This window comes from Sarcophilus harrisii, chromosome 3, assembly GCF_902635505.1.
Source record: "Sarcophilus harrisii chromosome 3, mSarHar1.11, whole genome shotgun sequence".
Taxonomy (NCBI): domain Eukaryota; kingdom Metazoa; phylum Chordata; class Mammalia; order Dasyuromorphia; family Dasyuridae; genus Sarcophilus; species Sarcophilus harrisii.
This window is the reverse complement of record NC_045428.1, coordinates 578,620,283-578,645,705: the sequence shown is the minus strand read 5'-3', so window position 1 is coordinate 578,645,705 and position 25,423 is coordinate 578,620,283. Positions and strand designations below refer to the sequence as shown.

Sequence of the window (25,423 nt, the reverse complement as noted above, 5' to 3'; positions counted from 1 at the left end):
AGCTGCCCCCCAAAAAATAAATAAAATCTTCTTAACTCCTTGACAGAGATCCTGGAATAGTGTTCCACTTCCTTCTCCAGTGCATTACAGCAAATAGAGGCTAAGGTTTCTTGCTTAGGGTCACACAGGTAGGAAGTATCTTAGACCACATTTGAACTAGGTTTTTCTGATTCCAAGCCCACTACTGAGTCACGCAGCTGCCTCTGTTCTGTTTTGACTCAGGCTGTTCCTGCTTCAGTCACATTTCACAAAATGAATTTTCAGTTTTATAAATATGGGATGGGCAGAAGAGCAAGCCTGCTGGATTTGAGAGGAAATAGTTGATTCGACCCTAAGATGTACCATGATACAGGAGAGGCAGTGTAGTCCAGTAGAAAGAGCATGGACTTTGGAGTCAGAGAGCTGGAATTCAGATCTTGCCTTTATCTCTTACATGGCCAAGTCACTCACCTGTCTAGGCTCAAGTTTCCAAGTCTGTAACTATAAGTGAGAAAGTATGAACTAGATGATTTTTAAAGTTTCTTCCAATTCTAGATCTAGGGTCCTTTGGTCTATTCTTCCATGGAAAATTTTCACAGGAACCCCTTTTCTAGAGTCTTGTCCCAGGTCCCCCCTGAATATTTTTAGGAGGGAGGCAGCAACACCTTCCAGGGAGGATGAGAATATCCCAAATGGCAGGCCAACTTTGGCCCATGGAGCGTAGCTCCAGCCTAACCCAGAGCTGCAAGCAAAGGCTATTGACAGCCTGAGCATGCTGCCGCCTTGGTAGATCCTATGTGTCGCGGAGAGGAAAAATCCACTGCCAGTTCCCAGCCCACCCTGATGAGTCACATCCATTCCTTCTCCGAGGTGCCAGGAGAAGGCTACAGCTTCCCCCATGCCCATGCCGTGACCCAGTTGCTCGAGGTTTTGGCAAGGGACAGCAGAGCATGGCGTTTAACACAGCCTTTTGATGGAGGCGTATTCCTGTGGGTTATAGCATGTCCTTCTTTTTATTGCCTTAGGGGAAGCAGCGAGGGGAAGCCACAGAATCAGCTACAGCTTTGCAAGGCTCTTGCTGCTATCCTTTCTTTATGGAACAGACCCACCTGCCAATGATGTCAGCGGGAAACCAGGGAGAAATTTGGCTCCTCTAATTCTGAGGTCACTTGACAGACCTTAGGAGGTTCTGAGAAAGGAGAATCCTGCCCATCTGGCTGCTCTAGGGTCAGCCCCAACCTGGCATTTTCCATTTTGCTTTCCTCTTCTATTTCTGGGTTGTTATTAGCTTTATAAATGAGATGGAAGAAGATGAGGCTATAACCAATATATCAATGGTCCAGCCATTTCCTTCTAAACCCAAGGACCTCTCAAGTGACTTCCAACTAAGTCCTGTAATTAGTTGGATAATAATCAGTTAAAAAGCTTTTACTAAGTCCTTAATGTGCTCCAAGCACTGGGAATACAAAGGCAAAAAAATAAAAAGCCACAGCTCTTGTCATCAAGTAGCTCACCATTTAATGGGGAAGGAAATCATGGAGTGGTAGAACTCTAGACTTGGAAGAAGCCTGACAAGCTTCCTTATTTTATAGATAAAAAATCTGACCTCCACACCGCCAAGATTAAGCATTGACCCAAGATCAGACAAGATGACGCCTTCTCTCTTATCTGTGTGCTAAAAAAAGGAGAATGGATTTAACCCCTTGTAAGGATCATTTCCAGCACTGCAGCTCTTTCTGGAACTACTGTTAGGCCTTACATGCCTCTGGCCTTTGCCAGGGACTTCCCATTAGGCATATTGGATAGAGTTACTAGGGTTTTTCTCTACCGGGACACATAGGATCTACCAAGGCGGCAACAAGGTCAAGCTGACAATAGCCTTTGCTTGTAGCTCTAAGTTAGACTCTGGGCCATAGTTGGTCTGCCATTTGGGATACTCTCATCCGCTCTGGGAGGTGCTGCTACTGCTTCCCTCCTAAAAATATTCAGAGGGACCTGGAATAAGACTGTGCTCTAGAAAAGGGGCTCCTGTGAAATTCTGCCATGAAAAAATAGTATTTGTGTATAGGTATAGATTAGATGAGTTAGCCCCAAGGCCCTTTGAAATGCTGAGATTCTGGGATTCTATGAAACATTTTCTGAGTAGGTAGTAATGCTAAAGACATTGATAGGGTGTAGCTGTAACAGCCCCAACTTGTTTGATAAACATGTCTGTTTCCCCTTTCTACAGACGATCAAATAGCTCCCAAATGCATCCTCTCTCCCCCTCCTTCCTTCATTTTTCTCTGCTCTCTCTTTCTCTCTCTTCTTCCTCCTCCTGATTCCTCTCTCTGTCTCTGTCTCTTTCTCTCTGTCTCTCTCTCTGTGTCTGTCTGTCTTTCTCTGTCTCTGTCTTTCTTACCCTCCATATTTCAACAAGCAATGTATAGATGAATTCTGGGTAAGGAAGTCAAGAATGTTCCAAGCACTTTCAAAATTGCAATCAGTTCATCCTAGCCTTATGGCAACAGAATCTCTTCTGTCTGGGAACCAGGCTTATAATTTCCCCTGGTATAGAGAAAACCTTCTAGCCAAAGTAAATCTGTACCTATTCCACAAATTATGACGCTAGAGTGTTGCCCAGTGCATTGCGAGGGTCACCCAACCAGTATGTGGCAAAGGCTGGACTCAAGCCCAGGCCTTCCTGACTTGACGACCAATTCTCTAAACCACATTGTCTCTCATTGTTTCTGTAGCATCCCCAACATGTCCTTTTACAGTTTTTATTGTTTTTATTGAAAACTTCAAGTGAGGAGGAATCCAGCATTTCTGAGAGTCTCCCATTCCATTTTTGGACAACTTTCGTGGTTGGGAAGCTTTTCCCTTAAATTGGCCATTCTTCCTTCCATCAAGCACTAAACTTGCCTCTTTGCAGCTTCTAGACAATATTTCTCATTCTGCCCTCTGGAACCAAACAGGAAAGACTTCCCTCTCGCATGTGGTAACCATTCAGATATTTGACAGCATTCATGCCCTCCATCCCCACTCTGAGGCTTCTTTCCTCATAGCTAAACATGCCCAGTTCCATCAACAAATCTTCCTATTATCTGGGGGAGTTTTTTGGTCAACTCTCTGTTTTTTTGAATCAGAAAAAAATATTTTTTGGTCCAGACATACCCAGCTTGCCAATCAATGCCCTTCCCAGAATCAGATACAATACTTCAGATTTCCTGTTATGGGGCAAAGTCTAGTAGGATAGCACCCTATTAATACAGGCTTTTTCCACCTCCATGTTGGCTCAGTGTTAATCTCACAATGCACTTCCCAGATCCCTTATATGTAAACTCTTATCTAGCCATGCCTTGATTTTTTTAACCCAATTTAGGATATTACATTCATCCCTATTAAGTTTCATCTTATTAGATCAGGATTTGTTCTAGCCTGCCAAGATTCTCTTGAATCCTGACTCTGTAATTGCCTGTATTAACTATCCCTTTGAGCTTTTTGTCACCTGAAAATTTGATAAAACATGCCTCAAAACTTACTCCCTCTTAAGGTTAACCATTTGTAATCCAGCTGCTGGAGCCTTGAAGGATTGGGGTGGAAGGAAGGAAGGCTGGGTGGGAAGGGGATGGGGAACTCCCTTGAGCATCTGGATTATCGTGGAGGTTCTAGGTGTCAGATTTTGGGAAATACTGAAGAGCAATCACAGGAAGGCAGTCAGGATTACAAAGGCCCCTGAAATGGTGCTACATCGGAACCTACCAAAGGACCTGGTAGAGAGATTTAGAAGGAGTGTGATAGCTGTCATTGCAATGCAAGAGAAACTGAGGCAAGATAGAGATTAGAGAGTTTTTAATATTTTATTTGGATTTCTGAGAGGGAGAGATTTTCTGGGACCAAAGGATCCATTTTGGTCCCAGGGCTGATGTCTCAAAGCATTCAGCAACAGCAGCAGCCTTAGCAGCATCAAGCAATGTGAGTTTCCAATGAAATATATATGTTTCCATAGGTCAGAATAGACAAAGACAGGGGTGGAGTCCGAGCATCGGTAAACAGCGGGAATTTCCAGACAGGGACCATCAATTCAGTTCTGACAGATTAGGGGTGGGACCATAAATTCTGATAAACTGGGAGTAAAGGAGGTGTCCAACTAGTGCCAGGAAGTCTGGAGAGATAGAGGTAGAGGATACCAATTAGGTATCTGAGATAGGACGAGTTTTATCTTTTGGAATGCCAAGTGGCCAGCTACAGCCCTAATTATCTTAGTCCTAATGAATAGAAAAGGGGGGTTACAACTAAGGGATTGAGACAGAACAATTCAAGGAACTGAGGCAGAACAATTTAGGGAAACTGAGACACAACAATTAAGGAGACTGAGGTACAACATCATAAGTCTTTGAGGGATTCCTGACCTCAGAGGACAGAGCCAAGAGTGGTGGGGTAGAAATGGACAAGAGGCAAATTGTGATTGGAGATAAGGGAAAATTTCCTTATAAAAGTCCCAAAGTAAAAGGGAGTGATTTCCCTACACTGGGAGTCTTTTGATGGAAACTGAATGGTTCCTTGTCCAGTATCCTATAAAGGGTGATTTCTTACTCATTTATGAGTGAAATGAGATATTAGTCACCATACTTTCATTAAATTCCTAGTCAAGTATCAAGCACTATGCTAAGCATTAAATTTACAAAAAGAGGTAAAAAAAAAAAAAAAAAAGCTCCTGCCTTTAAGGAGCTCACAGTCTGTCAGGTTGACCCCTGAGGCCTTTCACAGTTTTCTCTTTTGTTTTGGTCCAGATCTATGAATTTATGAGTTTAGGGAACTCCCAGTGTCAAAATTCCATCTACTGGGTCAATTTGGCAACTTGTTTGTTTGCATTTTTTATAACTTCTAGACTGAGAAAAGAGCTTCTTAAATTTTTCCTGGGCAGCCTGGAGAAGTGTATAGAACCCTTCTCAAAACCATGTTTTTAAATGCATAAGATAAAAAGTAGAATTATAGAAGAAACCAATTCTGCTAAAATACTATTGTCAAAAAAGGAAAGAGTTCTCAAATCCAGGTTGAGAACCTGTGAGTGCTTGGGGCCCTGAGAAATTGTCCCTTACTCGTGTACTCCTTGTTTGTGTGATGCTGAGCAAGTCACTTCATTTCCCTGGGCCTCAGTTTCCAGACTAGCCCATCCTTCCTCCCTACAAAGGCCCTTCAGATACCTGAAAAAAGCTCTCTTTCCTCCAGGGTCTTCTCTCCTCCAGCCCTTGACATATGATTGATCATCACCCTGCAAGGATATGTCAGGATTTGAACGCAGGCCTTTCTGCTCCCAAAGCTGGCTGGTTGCCTTTTGTGGCTACAAGTACGTAGGTAGTTGACATACCTCAACAGTTTAATCTGTATGATTAACATTTTCTTCCTGTTACTGTCTAGACTCTAGACAATCAATAAAACATAAATCAAGCCCTGATTTGTAGTGCCTGTGGATTTCTGGGGTGTATAGACTTACAGTGAAATTTTTAACAGTTAGCACCCAAGAGACAGGTTGAGCTGTCCCTTCTATAACTTCCTATTAACGAGAGGCTTGAATCAGGTCGCGGAACCTTCTGTCCTTGAGGAGGCCAGGTGGAATTTCCCTGTCTTTTCCCCAAAACTGACCCAGATCAGTTCTTTCCCAGGATCACAGCCCTGCCAGACCATGTGGGCCTCTTATTACTTACAGTGAGGGAATTCACTGAGAGCCTGGTGCTGTAGAAACGCCAGCAGGACCAATGGCTGTCATCCTAGCTGTGGCCCAAGACACCTTCCTCCAGTTTGGGTACGAACCCCTCCAGCCAGTGCATCACAAAACTGGTTGGGGCCTGGAAAAAGCCACTTCAACATGCTCTTGCCTAAACTGAAGGGAAAGGAGAGAGAGAAGCAGCTGGCCTTAAATGTCAGGACAGAGACAGCAAGACAGATGGAGATGGAGAGAAAGAGAGAGAGAGAGAGAGAGAAACAGAAACAGAGTTATTGTTGTCCATGGCATCGCCCTAGAGTTATTAATAGGGATAGGTAAAGTGTGAGCCAGAGCATGTACTCATCACTTGCCAACCCATCTGTCAGCTTGGGCCTCGTTTTCATGAGCTCAACAAAATAACTCGTGTCTCTCGGCAGCCTCTCAAAGGGCCCACCTACTTGGCCTGTTGCAGAGGAGCCAAGGAGGCTCCTCCACTACCACCCCTTTCCCTTCCGGTCTATCCTTCATACTGTGGCCAAACTACTCTTCAGTTGGACATGCTGCTGCATTCTCCATGGCTCCCTATCACCTCCAGTAGTAATAAGGCCATCACCTTTGTCTTTGAGGCCTTTATCACCTTGCATCCTCATCCCCTGTCTGCTCTGCAGCCAGCTCTTCCCCACCATGAACCTCCTTCCCCTCTCTGCTCCAGCCAAACCGGACAGCTCTCTGACCCCTCTCTAGAGTTGACTTGGCTATTCTCAAGTCGGATCCTTTCTACCAATCAGTCAGTGCACTTTAGTGAACATCTGCTCTGTCATGCTCCGTGATGTCAGGTATAGTGATGAAGGTATAAGGAGAGGGGCTGGGATGGGTTTCCTTCCTCCGCAGTTGCGGACTCAGCTGATGGAGGCTTCCCCCTTTGAGTCTGGGATTCCACACGGACATTGCTGCTGCTTCTTGCAAAACATATTCTTGTCCTTCTTGGGTAGGGTTTGCTCTGCATGAGTCAGAGAAGCCTTTCTGGAGAACTGGGAGGGGTGGGGGCTGGTTTGGCCTTTGTGCTGACCTTCTGGAGAAGAGGACCTGGATCCAGATCCTTGTGTTGCCATGTCTTGTTTATTCTAATTCTCTGGGCCTCAGTTTCCACAATGGTATCATTAGATGTAACTCAACGGTCCTTTCCACCCCCAGCTCTCTGAGGCAGCAATTCCTCTGACCAAGGGTAACAGGGCCTGTCCCTGAGGGATTACTGTTTTTGCAGTAGAAGATGTATGAGAGTCGGAGAGAGCTCAATACAAAGGATAGGGTAAGAGTGAAGGAAGGAAGCGATGAGTGCCTGAGGGAGAGTGTTTCTGGGAGGGCTGGAGAAGATGCCGGAGCTCTGTGGGAGTCAAGTTGGCTATCCTGCTGTCTCTGGGAAGTGGAGGGAGTGTTGGTCTGGAGGCGTAAATATGGGCACCTGGAAAGTGGTGTTTGCAGAACTGGAGAGGGATGGGTTTAGGGGGAAGAGAATGAGTTAGGGATTAGATTCTTCAGGTTTGAGAAACCGATGGGACATCGGGGCAGAGATGACCAGCAGTCATTAGAGATGCCAGGCTGGTGTCAGCTTAGAGACAAGGGATCGCCAAGCAGTCAAAAGGGAGCCAGGACGGGGACTGTGATAACTTCCAGGATGGCTGCCATCGCCAGCACACTCCCAATCAGCAGCATCTCCTGTTCAGGCTCTCCTCCATCTCGATAAGCGGTGTCTGCTCCAAGTTATCTCAGGTCTGATGGGTAGGAGAAGGCCGTGCTAATGGGCGCTTATCTTTGGCTCCCAGCGAGGCTCCATCTGGCAGGGGGGAGGGAGGCTGTGATACAAGGGCGTTTGGGATGGCAACACTCCTTCCTGTCCCTGGGTGACATCCTATCTGCAGTCCTCAAGCTGATCTCAGCAGAGACCAAGGGGGTGGGAGCCCCAGCTCAGCCACTTGCCACAATGTGTGCCTCTGAATAAGTCAATTCCCATCTGGGCCTGTTTGTTCATCTCTTTATTAAATGAAAGAATTGAACTAGCTGTCGGCAGAGGCCCTTTCCAAGAATGCAGGGGCCTTTCTGCTGCATAACGAGAATAGGATGTAGATATCGAGATGCAGATAGTATAGTGTTTGGGATTTCCCAAGAGGGTCCATGTGACCTTTATGATTTGACCTTGACCCGTGTGATGTAAACAATAAAGAAGCAACCTGAGGGAATCTGGATGACGGAGGCCACACTGTACCTGGACATGGACCTGTTTCCTGTGAGGGCCGTGGGCCAGATTGTTCCTTAGTGTCCTTCCAGATGTGACCTTCTCTAATCCTGATTTATCATAAAAGCTGGTTGTAGTATATCCCAGTGGACATTGAACCTAGGAAGACCAGGGTTCAATTTCCACCTCGAAAACTTACTCACTCCATGACCAAAAGCAAATCCCTTTATTTCTCTGCTACCTTGGTGGAAAATGGGAGATCCCAGAGGCAGGAGTCGTCCCCCCCCCGCCCCCCCGCCCCCGGGATGTTTATTCTCTGTGCAAGCATGGGCAAGTCCCTTTATCCCTCTAAGTCTCACCTTTATCACCTCTGAGTCTGTAAAATATGATAGTACTTGTTGTGCCCCCCACCTCAAGATTTGTCATAAGATCTAAATGAGATGCTGTGAAGAATCCCAGTTATTCCTCTTGTTTCTCTGACATTCCAGGAAGCAGAGAGTTGATCTCTGAGCCAGGAAGTCCTGGGTTCAAATGCTCCAATGCCTTTTGGCTGTGTGACCTTGGGCAAGTAACTCCACCCTTCACTGCCCCAGGGTTCTCTCTAAGTGACAATAGAATTGACAGTGGGACTTGGTGGCAAAGGATTATTCCCCAGGAGTCCCCTCATAGATCTTATTAAAAAAAAAATTGTCTCTTATTATCATAATTGGAAAGCTTGATTAAATCAGGACTTTAACAATTGATCACTATTTTGGTGACCATGGGTTAAGATCTAAAGTTATATTCAAATAATGATGACGATGATAGCTAGAATTTATGTAGCACCTACTATGTGCCAGACATTGTGCTAAGTGCTTTATAGTTAGTTACTATCCCATTTGATGTTCAAAACAACCCTCAGAGGCAGCTGCCATTATTATCCCCATTTTATAGTTGAGGAAACTGAGGCAGACAAAGGTTAAGGGACTAGCTCTGGGTCACATAGCTAGAAAATATCTGAGGCTGAATTTGAACTCAGTTCTTCTTAACTCAGCTCTGTGCTGTATCCAGTGCTCTACCTAGCTGCCTCAGTATAATTTATGTATTATCCCCTACCACCCCCATCCCCATTAGAATGTGAGTTCTTTGAGAACAGAGACTGTTTTTATTTCTTCTTTATATCTCTAATTTTTGGGCAGATAATAAGTGTTTAATAAATGCTGGTTGGCTCATTGAGTTTACCACTGAAACCCTCTTGTTTTTTTCTAACCTTCTGGAACTCGAGGAACTAAACACATTTTATGGAGTGCTCAGTTAACCAAGATGCCGCATCTGCCAGGTCTTAAAAGGTCACAGTATTACATCCTGCCCCATCACTGTCTCCTGGAGTGAAGAGTTTGATCTAACTCTTTTTGGCGGGGACCAATGGTTTTCCCACAGACAGAAAGTAGTGGAGCCAGGATGTATTCATTTAGAATCCCAGATCCTTAGAGGTAGCTCATCTGCCACAGATCCCAAGGGTTTGGGGTTGGGACTTTTCTCCCCAATCTACTCTTTTTTTTTTTAAACAATCCATCCCACCTATTTTTGGTATTTTTCCTCCTAAAATATACACGGCCTCATTGGAGATCATTTTTACCATTCCGTTCTGGAGCAGAGTAGCACCATGGCTTTCTTCCAATCTGAAGGTGGCTTCAGAGCCTTCCAGGCACTCTCCCGAGAAAGTAGTTCCACAGCGGTTCCTGTTGGTTCTTTAGAATACATTAAGATGCGAATCTTTGACTCTGTCATTTTGGACATGTGTCCTTGAAGAACTGGGGTTTTGCCTGTTCTTTCCCTTTCAACAGCGTTTCCTGCCCTCCTATATCATATAATACCTAAAAAACTCCAGAGATCTGAGTCCATGAGAGGCAAGGAGCAAACAAAGCCCCCTCATTGTTCTTTTGGACCTTTTGAGGGATGTTATCATTTCCTCTCTCCCTAGGCATTGTGGTACGTGGGGAAGACCAGTGGGTGTAAATGTAAGGAACATAACCCCTTTTGTGTCATGGATCCCTTGGATAGGCTTGGGAAACCCCGTGGACCCTTTCTTAGTGTTATGTTGTTAAATACAGAAAGTAAAGCACTTAGGATTGCAAAGGAAATCAATTATATTGAAATGCAGTTATCTAAATATTGAAAAATAAATTCCCAGACCTCATGTTAAGAACCCCTGGCCACAGTCCAAGGGCCTGATTTCCAGTGCTGGCCCTAATTTAACTGTGAGATTACAGGCAAATCAACTTTCCCTCTCTTGGACACAGCTTCTCCTTGGTCACATGAGGAGGTGGGATTAGGGGAGGGCTAAAGTTGAGCTTGGGCAACTAGCTGCCACAGTGGCTAGAATGCTGAGTGGAGTCAAAAAGATTCATGTTTGTGAGCTTTAACCCAGCCCCAGATATTTACTGTCTGTGTGACTCTGGGCAAGACTTTGTTTACCTCAGCTTCTTCATCTGTAAATGAATTGGAGAAGGAAATGGCAAACCAATATCTCTGCCTCAGATGGGGAGATGAAGAGTTGGACATGATTGAAAAACAATAACTGAACAACAAAAATTCAAGTTTAATGCTCGGTAATAATGGGACAGCATTTCTTTTTGAGAGTTCTGTGTCCTTATAACTGTTTTTTCGCTGAAAGTCCTGTGAATGTGAAAAAGGGCTTATTATCACACACACACACACACACACACACACACACACACACACACACACACACCCGAGCTTAAATTTTTCTAAAAACAAAATTTAGTTTGGTCAGTATCAGAAGATAATATACAGGGGTCATAGATCCAGAGATAGAAAAGACTTATGGCTAGACTATTCTACCTCACCCCCTGGACACATTTTACAGGTAAGGGGGTAGGTAGACTGACTTGCCCAGGATCATACAAGTAATGTGTAACACAGATGAGATTTGAATCTGGGTCCTTTGACCCCACTCTCAGGGCTCTTTCTACTAATCCCCATAATGATAGCACAGGAATGGGACCACAAACCTCTTCCCTGCCATAGCACATGCTAACCACTGAGCTTCCTCTCCCCATCTCTAATGTTATCTAGTGTTTTTTATTATTTCTTTAATGGGAAAGAATTCAGGAGCTGTGCCCTCCTCCTGCCCCACCAGTCAGCCCATGCTGTCCTGGTTCATGTGGTTCTTTGTGCTTTTCTGCCTTTCCTTGATGGTGCTCTAGGGCTAGGAATGCTGCCTGTAGTGCTGCAGCATCCGCTGGTCCGTTTGCAGCATCTCCCTTTAAGACGTCAGGCCTCCAGAGGGATTGGTTGCCTGGCTGATGCAGTTACTTCCTATTGGACAAGAGTAGCTGCAGAGCAGAGGACAGATTCAGTATTCCAGGCAGGTCAGCTGTGTGTGTGTGTGTGTGTGTGTGTGTGTGTGTGTCCACCCAGCCCTGAGTGTCCTGAATGCAGAGCTTCTGGGGCAGTCAGTCTCTCCCAGATGTCCCATCCTTTCTTCCCATGGGAGCTAGTAAGAAGAGAAAGAGCTGGGTAGGTCCCTTTTGGAAGACAGACGGGCATCCCTCTAACACAGGAACTGAGGACAAATAACCAAGCTTGCTTCAAAGACCGTCTTTTTGGACATGGAGACAAGGCTAAGCCCTCCTTTGGTCCCCCGCTGACAGCTAGAGAGTACAGCTGCTGGGGCACAGTGGGGGCCTGACCCATGTATCCAGAAATGGGGCACAGAGCCAAGAGCTACAGGCAGCCTCCATTCAGGTGTCTCCTTAAATGGAGCAGGTGATTCTTTCCAGCTTTCTTCTTTCCTATAGGTAGCTGCCCTGAGTCCTCAGCAACCTATCAAACCAAAAAAGGTCGGGTGGAGGCAGCTACCCCACTAAAGAAATCTGACCTTGGGTGGAAAAGCAGGCAGGTCTCTCTACTTGTCAAGGGGAAAGTGACCTAAAGCACATTAAAATAGGCCACAGATCTGGATGAGAGCCCACATGAGCTGGGACCTTTTGGGTGGCCAGGCCTTCTGTTGGAAGGAAGAAGGGAGGAAGAAAGGAATAGAGGGAGGAAGGGTAGAGGGAAAGAAGGAAGAAAAGATGGAAGGGAGGAAGGACAGAAAGAGAGAGAATGGAGGAAGGAAGGAAATAAGGAAGGAGGATCATGAGTGAGGAAGAAAAGAAATATTTCTTAAGTACCTACTGTGTGCCAGGCACTGTGCTGAATTTTATAAATATTGTCCCATTTGATTCTCACTACTCCCTGGAAGCTAGGTGCTATTATCTCCAATTTTCAACCGAGGAACCTGGGGCAGACACCCAGGGTCACTCAGCTCAACTGTGTCTGAGGTTCAATTCCACCCCTCCGGTCTTCCTGACTCTGGCCGGCTGCATCCCCTCGTTCTCTGTTCTCCAGACACAAGAGCATTCTAGGGCAGAGATGTCAGACTCTGGGGGTGTGATTAAAATGCAATTAGGAAATATTTAACACAATAAATAAAGCCATTAAACCCAGGCTGATGTCACCCTTTAAATCATGAGTTGGTCTGAGGATGAGCAGTCCCCCTTTTCTTTTTGGGTTGGAAGGCCTCTCACCCCCTCCTTCCTTTCCTTTCCTCCATCTTAACCTCAGCAGGAATTTCTTGATTCTTCTGATTTTCTTGAAGGACTTGTGCAGGCTGTTCTGCCCAGTCTATCAAGGGGTACTCATTAAACCCCTCCTCATCCTCAAATCTGATGAGTTCATTCTTAGTCTTCAGTTTCCCCCATCAGATTGTGATCACAGACTGTCTTTTGCCTCTTTTCATATCTCCAGAACTGAACACAGTGTCAATCCCTTGGCACATAGTAGGGACTTAATAGGTTTCTTGATTAATTCTTTTTTGGGGAGAGAGGTGAGGCAATTGGGGTTAAGGGACTTGCCCAGAGTCACACAGCTAGTAACTGTTAAAAGTCTGAGGCTGGATTTCCATGATAAATACTTAACCTCAGCTTCCATTTTTCAGTGTTGGCCACCCCCTCATTCTTGGGGTTTTCATGTCATTGTACCCCCTCATTCTCCTACCTTTGAGGTCTAACCTTTATTTCTCAGTCTTTGCTTTATCATTACCTTTATCTTGCTCTCAGATCCAGGTGCTCCCTGAGGTTCTGTCTTTGGCCTCCTCTCTCTCTTTCTCAGTGACTTCATTAGGTTTCACGAGCTTAATTATAACCTCTATGATGATGACTCCGGCCCAATCTCTTTCCTGAACTCTGCTCTCACAAAGGTCCAGAAAAGTGGTAGGTAGATCAAGAAATATCCAGCGACTGAGATTGAAAGTGACTCTCCCATACAAAAAGAAATAAATAAATTTTTTAAAAATTAAAGAAAAAGAAAGTGACTCATGAAGCCTTAAGAATGGCCCGGAGTAAGACCAAAGCATTTTCCAGGGAAAGGTACCCAAGAGCCTGATGTCTATCCCTGTTAGAGTCATGTACCTGGTAAAGCTATAAAGGCCTTTGGAACATATAAAACAGGATATCCCAGAAACCTATCAGACTCAGCACATCCACAACAAAACTCCACATCCTTCCTTCTGGACCCATCCCTCTTCCAAATTTTCTGTCAAGGACATCACTCTCCTTCTGGTTATCCAGATTTGTAGCCTCAACGTCATGTTCAATTCTTTATTCTCATTCACCTTATAGAGCACCAGGTCTGGAGTCAAGAGGACTCCCCTCCCTATGTTTAAATCTGGTCTCAGATTCTTATTAGCTGTGGGACCCTGGGCAAGTCATTTAACCCCATATATCCAGGTCCTTGCTCAATCTTGAAACCTTTGTCTTTTTCCTCTCCCTCACACGTTTACCACTCAGTCTTGACCAACATCATCTGTCATCTGTGGCAGTAGTCTCCTAGCTGTTCTCCCTGCCTCAAGCCTCTCCCCTCTCCCATTCATCCTTCACATCCTAGCCAAGTAGTTTTCATAATACATAATGTGACCGTGTCACCTCCCTTAGTTGATGGACATAATGCCCTCTAGGGATCAATTATGGGATAGCTGGAGGCTCAGTGGATGAGCACTAGTCCTGGATTCAGAAAGACTCAGCTTTCTAAGTTCAAATCCAGTCTCAGATACTTACTAGCTGTGTAACCCTGGACAACTCTCTTCACCCCGTTTGCCTCAGTTTCCTCATTTGTCAAATGAACTGGAAAAGGAAATGGCAAATCATTCTAGTACCTCTACCAAGAAAACCCCAAATGGACGCTTCTAACCTGGCTGAACAATAACCAGAATCAGATATAAACTCCTGCTTAGCCTTTAAAGCCCTTCACAACTGACCAAAGCCTACCTTTCAGCTTTATTATACATCAGTCCCCTCCTGCTAAAAATCTCCCCTCTCTATTCTTTGGATCACCTGCTGCTTTGCTTCCTCAGAGACTGTGGCTAGCAGATCCTTTTTTTAATCCAGTTTTTTTCCTTTCCATAAGTGCTTATATCACAAACATCTTTGGTTCCAGAATTGTGATAAGGACTATTTTTCTTCCTTCATGGAACAGCAGTTCCAGAAGTTTAGTTTATTTTAGCTTATCTTGAATAAATAACAAGGACAAAGGCAATGATTAGTTGCCTTATAGGTATAGCTGGCTAGGTGCCATAGCAGATAGAGCCCTGGGCTTGGAGTCAGGAAGGTCTGAGTGTAAATCTCACCTCAGCTAGTTACTAGCTGTGTGACCCTGGACAAGTCACTTTCTGTGCCTCGTTTTCCTCTTCTATAAAATGGGAATAATAATAACACTTAGCTCAAGATTGTTGTAAAGATCAAATAAGATAATAATTGTAAATGCTTGGCACATAGTAAGTGCTGCATAATATTAGCTATTATTTTAAATTAAATAATATTTGTAAAATGCTTTGTAAATCTTAAAGTGCTACATAAATGCTAAATATTATCATAACTTATTATTCAATATGTGAAGTATTTTACAAACCTTAATGTATAATATGTTAGTTATTATTATGGTTGGCTTTATAATTATTATTTGCCTTAGCCACCTCCCAACCAGATGGGAGAATCCTTGCTTCCCACATACCTGGACTCCCCCTTCCCTTCCCCTTTCTGAAAAATAACCTTCCCAAAATGCTCCACACTAAAGCGTCCTAAAGTGTGATTTGTGACCCCATATAGGGCCTCATAACAATTTCGGGATTATGACGTTGTGATTTATTGTCAATAAATGTTTGATTTGTATACAAATATATCTCCAGCAAAAAGGGCTCACAAGTGGAAGCCATTTAAGAAGCCCTTCTCTACATTATGCCCTGGGGAGCAGCTATTCAGCTCTGATTTCCTCGGCAAGTCATGCTAAAAACAGACCAAAGTCCCGCCCTTTCTTGCTGATTTAATTCTACCTCTTTGGACCTCTTGGGAAGCATCTCTTGCTTTGTTGGATGGTTGAGGTGCCTGGGGATATTGGGGGGCGGGGGGGGGGGGCGAAGAAGGACTTTTCCTCTCTAGTCGTGTTCCCTAATTGGATGATAGACATCTGACCTCGTTCTTTTTCTGTCATCCCTGAGATAAGAGCAGCAAAGCCTGGGTGATTTGAACGGGGGCAAACCTGCTGCTTCCCATTTGAGGATCAACAGGGAAAAAAAGATGCTATCCCTTCCCTCACCCAGGACATTTACCTCCCAGCACCTGGAAGGAAATAGAGCGGAACTGGGTGGTCTCTGCCCTTATGCCTGTCCCTGAAGGCCTTTTAACTCTCACTGATCTCCATCTCTCTCCCACTTTCCATCATACCCACATCTTTTGTTTCTCTTTCCCCGTGTCTCCCTTTTCTTCTCTTCCACTCGTAGACCTTGGGCAGTTTACATTCTACCAGAGGGAAACAAAGAATAAATGGAGAAGTAGATAGATGTGGTGATGTGAGATAAGGGGAATTGGGAAATCAAGAATCAGGAAAGACTCCTCAGCATATATGGCTTCTCAGCGGAGCCTTGAGGCCAAGGAGAGCAAAGGACACTGCATGTGTGACAGCCAATCCGTACAAAGTTGCCAGGACAAGAAATGGAGCACCAGGCTCACCAAACAGCAAACGGTCCTGTTTGGCTGGAACCCAGACTACAAGAAGGACCGTGATGTGCTAGAAGCCCAGGAAGGTCAACTGAAGCCAGATTCTCAAAGACTTGAAATATCCAGCTAAAACTGGACTTCTTCAACTTTTTCCCACTCTCAACCCCTTTTGGCCCAAGAAATTTTTACATGACTCCAGGGATATAGGTATATAAAACAGGTATATGAATCAAAGTTTGACTGATAATAAATCACAAAGAAATTTATTTCAAAGCAGTTCTTTGGTATACATGTAATTTTACCATTTATTAAAAATGAAAGCATACTAAAGATGGGTGTGCTTCTTTATTTTTACATAAAGAATTAAATCTTGGCAGAATATTTAGTACCTTTTTTGTTGCCAAATTTTTCAAGACCTTATATTCAGCTACATAACCCCACCTGAGGGAAAAACCCACAGTTTAAGAAATTTTGAGCTAACGTATTGACTTTTTAATTCTAAAGCAATAGGAATACACTAGTCACCTGTGTATTTGATTATCTTGGCAGGTGGGTGGAAGCTGAATCAGATGGCAGAGAGACTAAGGGCTGGAATTCCATTTAGGAGGCTCTCTCGATAATTTGGGTACCCGGTGACAAAGGCTAAAACTCAGTGGCCATCTAGTGGGGAAAAAAGACAGATATGAGAGACATTATGAAGACCTTGGCATGAATTGGATTTGGGGCAGAGGGAAGGGGCAGGGAAAGAATCACATTCTCTTCTATAGTCTTTGTCCCCCTTTATTTTCATTTCTCAGTGATCCATTCATGTGCTTTTTGTCTCAAGGTACCGCTAAGTCCCATTAGAGGTATTTGGAGCCGAAGAAGTTAGACTAGTTGATCCCAAGTCAGCAAGATTCTCGAAAGAGAAAAAAAAAAAATCGACTGATGCTCTTATCAAAGTAGAACCTAGCCTGATGCTCCTCTTCCCTGAAAGCGTTTGGGGCAGCCATTATTCCCAGTGGTAGAAATAAGGGGATTGGACTTCTAGGACTTCTTGATTTTCCTGAGATATGCCTCACTTCTGTGGAGAAGAGTCAACATCCTTTGATGGAGAGGCCTGGAATTGGAGCTTAGGGAAACTGAATCCAAATCTGCCTGAAATCTTTCCCAGCTGTGGGAATATGGAAAAGCTCTGAGCCTTGAGTTCCTCATGTATAAAATGGGGATAAGGATGACTATTGGTTCTGCCTCCCAGAACCAGCATTGAGGTTCAATTAGAGAGCTATGTAAAGTATATATTTTATATATAAAGTATATGCTTTATTTTATATAATATATATAGTGTATATATTATATATATAATATATATATATATAATGTATATGCTGTACTTTATATAAAGTATATAAAGTTTATAACCTTATATCCAGGGAGTCATGGTCCCCCCAAGTATTTATTAGTATTAATATTAATAATGATATTAATACTTAGTCATATAATAATTTAACTAATATAAATATATAAATAAAATAAATCTATATTACTAGTAGTAATAATATTAATATGAATAAATGCCAGTCTAAAATAGTCAGTATTTATATAGTACTTTTAAACTTTACAAAGTACTTTACAAATATGACTTCATTTGATCCTCCAAACAACCCTGAGACCTAGTTTATACTATGATCCCCTATTTACATATGGGGAAACTGAGGCAAATCAAGGAACTTGCTTAAACTAAGTGACTTGTTCTGGCTTACACTGCTATTAGGGTCTGAGGTTAAATTTGAACTCATATCTCCCAACTCCAAGCCCAATACTTTATACATGGCCCCACCTTGCTGCCTTACTCAAATCCACTATTTAACTTCTTATTTAAATGGGCCAGGCACTGTGCTAAGCACAGAAGTTAAAAAAAAAAAAAATTCACAGTCCTTGCCCTCAAGGAGTTTCCAGTCCATTTAGGAAGATAGTTTGCAGACAATTAGATTCATATCATATAAACACACACATAATGCATACATATATACATATGCAAATTGCAGACAATTATATATACCACATATGTTTTATATATGTGTGTGTGAGTGCATACAGCTTGCAGACAATTAGATACATATCATACCTATACATATATACACAGCTTGCAGACAATTAGATGCATCCATACATATGCATAGCTTGCAGACAATTAGATACATATCATATATACATATATATACAACTTGCAAACAATTAGATACATGCATATATATGTATAGCTTGCAGACAATTAGATACATATCACATATATACATGTATCTACAGGTTACAAACAATTAGATACATGCATACGTATGTATAGCATGCAGACAATTAGATAAATATCACATATATACATGTATCTACAGCTTGCAAACAATTAGATACATGCATATATATGTATAGCTTGCAGACAATTAGATACATATCACATATATACATGTATCTACAGGTTACAAACAATTAGATACATGCATACGTATGTATAGCATGCAGACAATTAGATACATATCACATATATACATGTATCTACAGCTTACAAACAATTAGATACATGCATATGTATGTATAGCTTGCAGACAATTAGATACATGCATACAGATGTATAGCTTGCAGACAATTAGATACATGCATGCATATGTATAGCTTGCAGACAATTAGATGCATGCAAGCATATGTATAGCTTGAAGACAATTAGATACATATCATATATATACATGTATCTACAGCTTGCAAACAATTAGATACATGCATATATATGTATAGCTTGCAGACAATTAGATACATGCATGCATATGTAGAGCTTGCAGAGAAATACCATTTTATATGTATTATTTTATATACTCTATAAACACACACTGGCCATGGAGGATGGTTTTAGGAAAGATGGCAGTAGCAGGGGGTTGAGAGTGACCAGGAAAGGCCTTCTGCAGAAGGTTGTTAAACATAGTCTATATAAATGTCTGTTAGTATTTATTTTTGGCCACTAGAGGGCACCTGGGTGCACACAGTATTGGGCCTGAGGAAGATCCATCTTCTTGAGTTCAGATATGGCCTCAGACACTCTGTGAACAAGTCACATGATCTTTGTTTTTCTCAATTTCCTTATCTGTAAAGTTGGGTTAATAATGGCACCTACCGCTATAAATGTCATTACCATCATCATCATTATCACACATGGGAGGCCTCCAAAGCCAGCCAGTCCAACCCCCACTTTAAGAGGAGGACCCTGAGTCCAGATTGGGGAACGGGTAGCCCACACATCCACAAAGTCAATGAGTGATTGAAGGGAGATTTGAATTTAGGCCCCCCCAACTCCAGACCCAGCATTCTTTGCAGTGCACCATTTTGTTTGTTGCATCTCATTGAAAAAATCTTCAGAAACTGACATACCCAGATCGAAAACTCCATTGGCTCTCTACTATTTCTAGAAACAAATATTCTTTTCTTTTTCCATCCTTTTTTTCGTCTTTTTTTCTAAGTTTTATAATGTGCCTAATTATTAGCATAGTTCTACTTAATATAATATATGAATAATTAGATATACCCAAATTTTGGGTGCACAAAAATTTGTGACTGAAGAGGGATGGAGACCATAGAGCTACAAATCGATGGGCTTAGGAGCACCAGAGTCCTGGATAGCGTTTGATTTCAGTACACCACTGAATCTTGTGATTCACTGTGACTTCATGTGAGCCCTCTCCCAGAGCACAGCTGTCTCTGTCCACTCATGCTCTGTAGCTCTTGTCCATGTCTTCCCATGTAGCTTTCACTGCCAGTCATCACATGTCTGGGATCGTCCCTCGGGCCAGGAATTCTTTACCTGGAAGTCCATGAAGAGCTTCTTTTTTCTTTAATATTTTGATAATTGCATGTCTATATAATTGAGGATTTTTTTTGTAATCCTATGTATATTTTATCTTGAGTAATTAATAACATGATTCTGAGAAGGGTCCATAGGCTTTGTCTGATGGCCACAGGGGCCGTGACATTAACATAAATCTTAAAAGCCCCTGAATTAGGAAACAAATTTGATTAAAACATGGGGGCAGCAGGGCGGCACCCAGATTCTGCACCCGTTAGCCAGCTTTCTTATTCTGTGGCTAACCCAACTGTTGTGCACTTCTTTAATCTTAGGTTTTATACCCATCCTGTTATGACCTTCTTGGTTGGGATACACCTAGGCCTCTGGCCTGTATCTACCATGCATCTCTTATTTAGAAATTTAATTCTCTGGAGTCTATGATGTTCTGTACTTCAAATGTATATAATAATAACATATTATTATATAATATTTAATATTACACACAAATATTTAATTTAAAATTTTAATATCACACACAAGATAATAATAAATAATAATAAACAAGAAAAATAAACTTTGAAAGAACATCTTTTGCTTCTAGGAGAAGCTTGGGGTCATCCAAAACTCAGCTGAGTTTTATAGAGCCAAGCAAAACTTTTTATGTCCATTTCCAATTTGCCCCAGTCTTGGATTCACTCTGAAGTGCTTTTAATACAGTTAATCTCCCACCTCCATGCCTTTGTACTAAGTGTCCCCTGTGCTTGTGGTGCCCATCGCCATCCAGTGTACTCTGTATATATCTAGTATGACCCCATTAGAATGTAAGCTTCTTGAGGATAGGGACTATGTTTTTAATTTTCTTGGTAAACCCCCAACTTAGCCCCCTGAGAGCAAACTGTCTTGTACCTCTTCTTGTATCTCCAGTGTTTAGCATGATGCTTAATAAATGTTAATTGACTGACTGACTCACCCACCCTCTACCTGTCATCTCACCAGGAGAACATCTCTCCTTTGGAAAGGCAGCATGGGACCGGGAAGAGGACTAGCTCTGACGTCAGAACACCTAGGTTCAAGCCCCACCTCTGATAGGAACTGTGTGATCTTGGGCAAGTCCCTTCAGTTCCCTAGACCCCAGCTTCTTTGTGTGTCAAATGAGGGGCTTTTCTCACTCTAAACTGTGATCCTCTGGCTTCTTAGTGGTAAATACTGGGAAAGAAAGTACCCTTGTCTACCCTGGTGCCATCATCAGGGCTCTGCAGAAAGACAAAGAGAGTGACCAAGACACCCGGATCCCTTGGAGGAGGGCCAAGAAATGTATGTTCATGCTACCAGCTCACACCAATTGTCTGCCAAGAGCGCAACACACAATATCTCATTTCATCCTGGCTTACCAACAGTCCTCTCAGTACTGGTTATCCCCATTTTAGAGATGAGGAAACTGAGACCCAAAAATTAGGAAGGCCTAGGTGAAAAACCAGACCCTGATATGTATCTGGTTTTTCACCCAGGCCTTCCTAACTCCAGCCATGCCATACAGAGCAACCACAAATGGTCCTTCCTTTCTCCATAGGATGTTGTTCAACTCTTGTGCCAATTCTAGGCCAAAATATTTTGAATTTTTAGTCCAGATGGATCCACTGGAAACCATCCAATCCAAACCCCATTGTATAATATGGGCTAACTCAAGATCATGGAATCTGTCCAAGGACATAGGAGGATCATAGAATTAGGACTGGAAGATTCCTTAGAGGTCAACGTCAACAAGCATTTATTAAGCTCTTACCAGCTGCCAGGAACTTAACAGCATAAAAAACCAAGGCTAAAACCGTCCCTACCCTCAGAGAACTCTCATTCCCATGAAGAAGTCAACATGTATAATGACAGAGTCATCTCAGAGGAAAGGGACCGGTGAGAAAGGCCTCCTCCGGAAGGCTGAGCCTTGAAAGAAGTCAGGGAGGTTAGGAGTGGGTCAGTCAGGAGTCAGGGGAGGAAGTACCAGGTCTGAGGAAGCTCAATCTCCAACTGGAAAGGTAGAAGGAGGCCCAAAAGTGAAGGACATTTCAGGGCCCAATGGGATTTTATAGATTTAATCCTGGAAGTAACAGGGAACCACTGGAGTTTATTGAGCATGAGGGTAACTTGGTCAGAGCAACATTTAAGAGCTGGAAAGAGGCTGGGCTGAGGCAGGAGACCGATGGACAGACTACTACGGTGGCCTGGGTGATAGGGACTGTCCGGCCGGACAGGCCAATGAGGGGAGGGGAGGTGATGCACGTCAGCGGTGTTATGAAGGAGAAAAGGACAAGACTGGGCAGCAGATTGAATATTAGTGTGAGGGCATCACCCTGGGTGACGGGGGATAGTGGTGCCTTTGGAAATAAAAAGAAAATTCAGAAGAGGAGAGAGTTGGAGGGGAAATGGGAGTTCTGCTTCCTCCAGAGCCCCCAGCACTGCCCGGCTGTGTGCCCCTGGGCAATCTGACCTCAGTGTGCCCTATTACACGCTGGTGCCTTCCAGCTACACTTCTGACCAGCCTTTCTCTCAGTTCCCCACATGTGACATGCCATTTTCCACCTCCACATCTTTCCACCTTCTGTCTGCCGTACCTGCCATTCCTTACCTCTGTCTCCCAGAATCCTTTTTTTTCACGGGTCGATGCAAGTGTCCCCTGCGGCCTGAAACTTTCCCTAAAATCACTAGCTGTATGTATTTTCCCTTCACAGTTATCTTTATTTTCTGTGAGCATGTGTGTATGTATGTATGTATACATGCATATAATTGGGTAGGTCTATATACATCTGTATGTGCACAGATACATATACACACTTCATCTCCCCCAATTAAATCATAATTTCCTTGAAGGAAGAGATGGTTTCGGATTCTTGTTTTGGTTTGGTTTGGTTTAGCCTATAGTAAGTACTTAAATAATGCTTGTCTGTTAATTGGCAGCTCATGGCAAAATGGATACCTTACTAGAGTCAGGAAGACCTGAGTTCAAATTATGGAATAATTGTATAAACTCTATGAGTCTGGACGAGTCACTCTTTATCTATCTTAGCACCAGTTCCCCCTCCTTGAAAATCCTCTCCTTCATCCTTTGTACTTGAGGAGGACCGATGACGTCCCGATGTTGGGGTCAAGGTACAATGGGTTGGATCTTGCCTGATCAGTCCAGAACAAGTTCGGAATGCTCTGTCCCGGGTGGGCACAGATATCTGTGTGCTTGAAGACTTGCTTGGAGTTGCCTCTAGATTTGCTCATCTCATATTTCTTTTCAGCTATGGTTCTGTTCCACTCATAGAGCACAGCGCCTTCTTTGATGAGGGCACGCCACCCTGGGCGGTCCTGGGCCAGCATCCCCTAATTAGAACTTTAGTACTAATTCTTCTGACCTCTCTGTGACTGCCTGACTTTTGTGAGCCTCCATAAAATAATCTTTTAGGCAAAGATATATTTGGCCATCAAACAGCATGGCCAATGGAGTTATGCTCTCTGCAGGAGAATTTGGATGCTAGGCAATTCAGCCCGAGAGAGGACCTCAGTATCTACTACCTCATCTTGCAAGTGATTTTTAGAATTCTCCTAAGACAAGTCTTATGGAAGTGGTTTGGTTTCCTGGCATGGGGCCAGTAGACTGTCCAGGTTTCACAGGTATATCACAATGAGGTTCAGGAAGTTATTGCTCCTGTCTCTGGCGTGAGGGTTTGTTGAGCCCTGTTCTTCCACCTTTGAAGTCCCCCTGTCACCCAACTCTCAAATAATACTAGCACAGGCCCACAGGGCTGCCTAGGAAAAATGCTTTGTAAAGCTGAAAATGCTATGTAAATGCTAGCTCTATCGATTGATTGATTGTGAACTGAAAAGAGACGTTGAGAGAGCAGACTTGAAATGACTTGCTGAAAAAAACCCAGGCTGAAAGAAGCCGAGACAGAAATAAAGCCCAGGCCTTCTCTTTCAGATCCAGTTTTTTCCTCTCATATATCACGTATAATGTCTCTCTCTTCAAGGGTTTACTTTTCCCTTTTTTCTTGTATTTCCTTAGAATGTACATTCAGACACAAAATGGAAACTCCTAAACATGTCAAAAGAAAACAGATGAACTTGTCTTGGGATTTTGTTCAATAATATAAATATATAGCATATAAATATTAAATAGATTTACATAATTTATGTATATATACACATATATAACACATAATATATGCATGCATATACACATCATGATATATTATGTAGCATATAATAATATGATGTATAATATAAACATAATATACATAATAATAAATATATCAGCAGCACCTACTATATCAGCAATTCACTGAGCATTATCAAGTACCTACTACGTGCCAACCACTTCACTAAGCGCTGAGGATACAAAGTAAGTCAGAAGAACCTCACAGAGTTTACAGTTTAAGAGGGAAAACAAGAGGCAAACAACTCCATACTAACAGATAAATCAGAAATAATCTCAGAGGGCAGGCCCTGACTTATTAATGGAACTGGGAAAAAAGGTCTCTTACAGACCGTCAGATTGTAGCTTAGACTGAAGGAAGACAAGGTCTGGAGCAAGAGACAAATTCAACCACTGGAAAGGGCTCGTGAAAATATCTTCTGGAGATATCAGGGAAAAAGGTGTAAGAGGACCGGGAACGTAGGCAGGAGCCAGGCTGGGAAGGGCTTTAAAAGACAAAAAGTTTCTATTTGATCCTGGAAGTAATAGGGACCTGCTAAAATTTCTTGAATGGGGTGTGGGGAGGATGTGGCCATTTTGGTAGCAGAGTGGATTACGGTAGGAAGAGACCAGAGGCAGGGAGACCAAGCAGGGAGATTGGTCTTGGGAGAGGCAAGGCGGGCTGGTAGCAGTATCCGAGGAGACAGGGAGGGGGGGGCATCCACAAGAGATTTTACAAGGGTGGGAGATGAAAAGTGAGAGTGGGTGATTATTTATATATATATATATATATACATATATATATATATATATGTATATATATATATATATATATATATATATAGAGAGAGAGAGAGAGAGAGAGAGAGAGAGAGAGAGAGAGAGAGGTACTTTCCATGGAAGTAGGAAATCTAGGAAGAAGGGAGAGTCTGAGGGAGAGGTAACAATGATGATATAATAATTATAATATCTTCACCGTTTTTTGCTTGCTTTTTCTTTCTCATGTTTTTTCTCTTTTGTTCTGATCTTTCTTTCATGACATGATCATATGAAAATATGTTGAAAATGATTGGACCTTTATAACCTACATAAGATTGCTTGCTGTCTCAGGGAGGGGGAGAGGAAGGAAAAAAATGGAATTCAAAATCTTACAAAAATGAATGTTGAAAACTACATGCATCATTGGAAAAATATAATACCATTGAAATTTGAGCGAGAGAGACAGAAAAGAGATTTAATTGTAATTATCTCTAGACTTTGATGAGATCACCAAGTGGAGCAGTAAAGAGGGACAAGAGAATAAAGCCCTGGATGACAGCAACAGCTGTGGTTAACAAGCACGACTGAAATGGAGGTCCAGCACAGGAAACGGCATGTGGCAGGCACTGTGCTGGATGCTGGGATATAAAGTTTTGTTCTCAAGGAACATTCCATTTGTTAATGTTCTGTTATTTTATAAGTTTATAAAGCAAAAGACCATCTCTCCAATACTAATTTTTCTTCTCTC

The 25,423-nt window shown here is 42.8% G+C and overlaps 1 protein-coding gene across 4 annotated transcripts in view; it reads left to right on the top strand.

Moving 5' to 3' along the window:
• KCNAB2 (potassium voltage-gated channel subfamily A regulatory beta subunit 2) overlaps positions 1–25,423 on the top strand; it is a 133,269-nt gene that overhangs the window by 20,835 nt on the left and 87,011 nt on the right. The window lies entirely within an intron of this gene.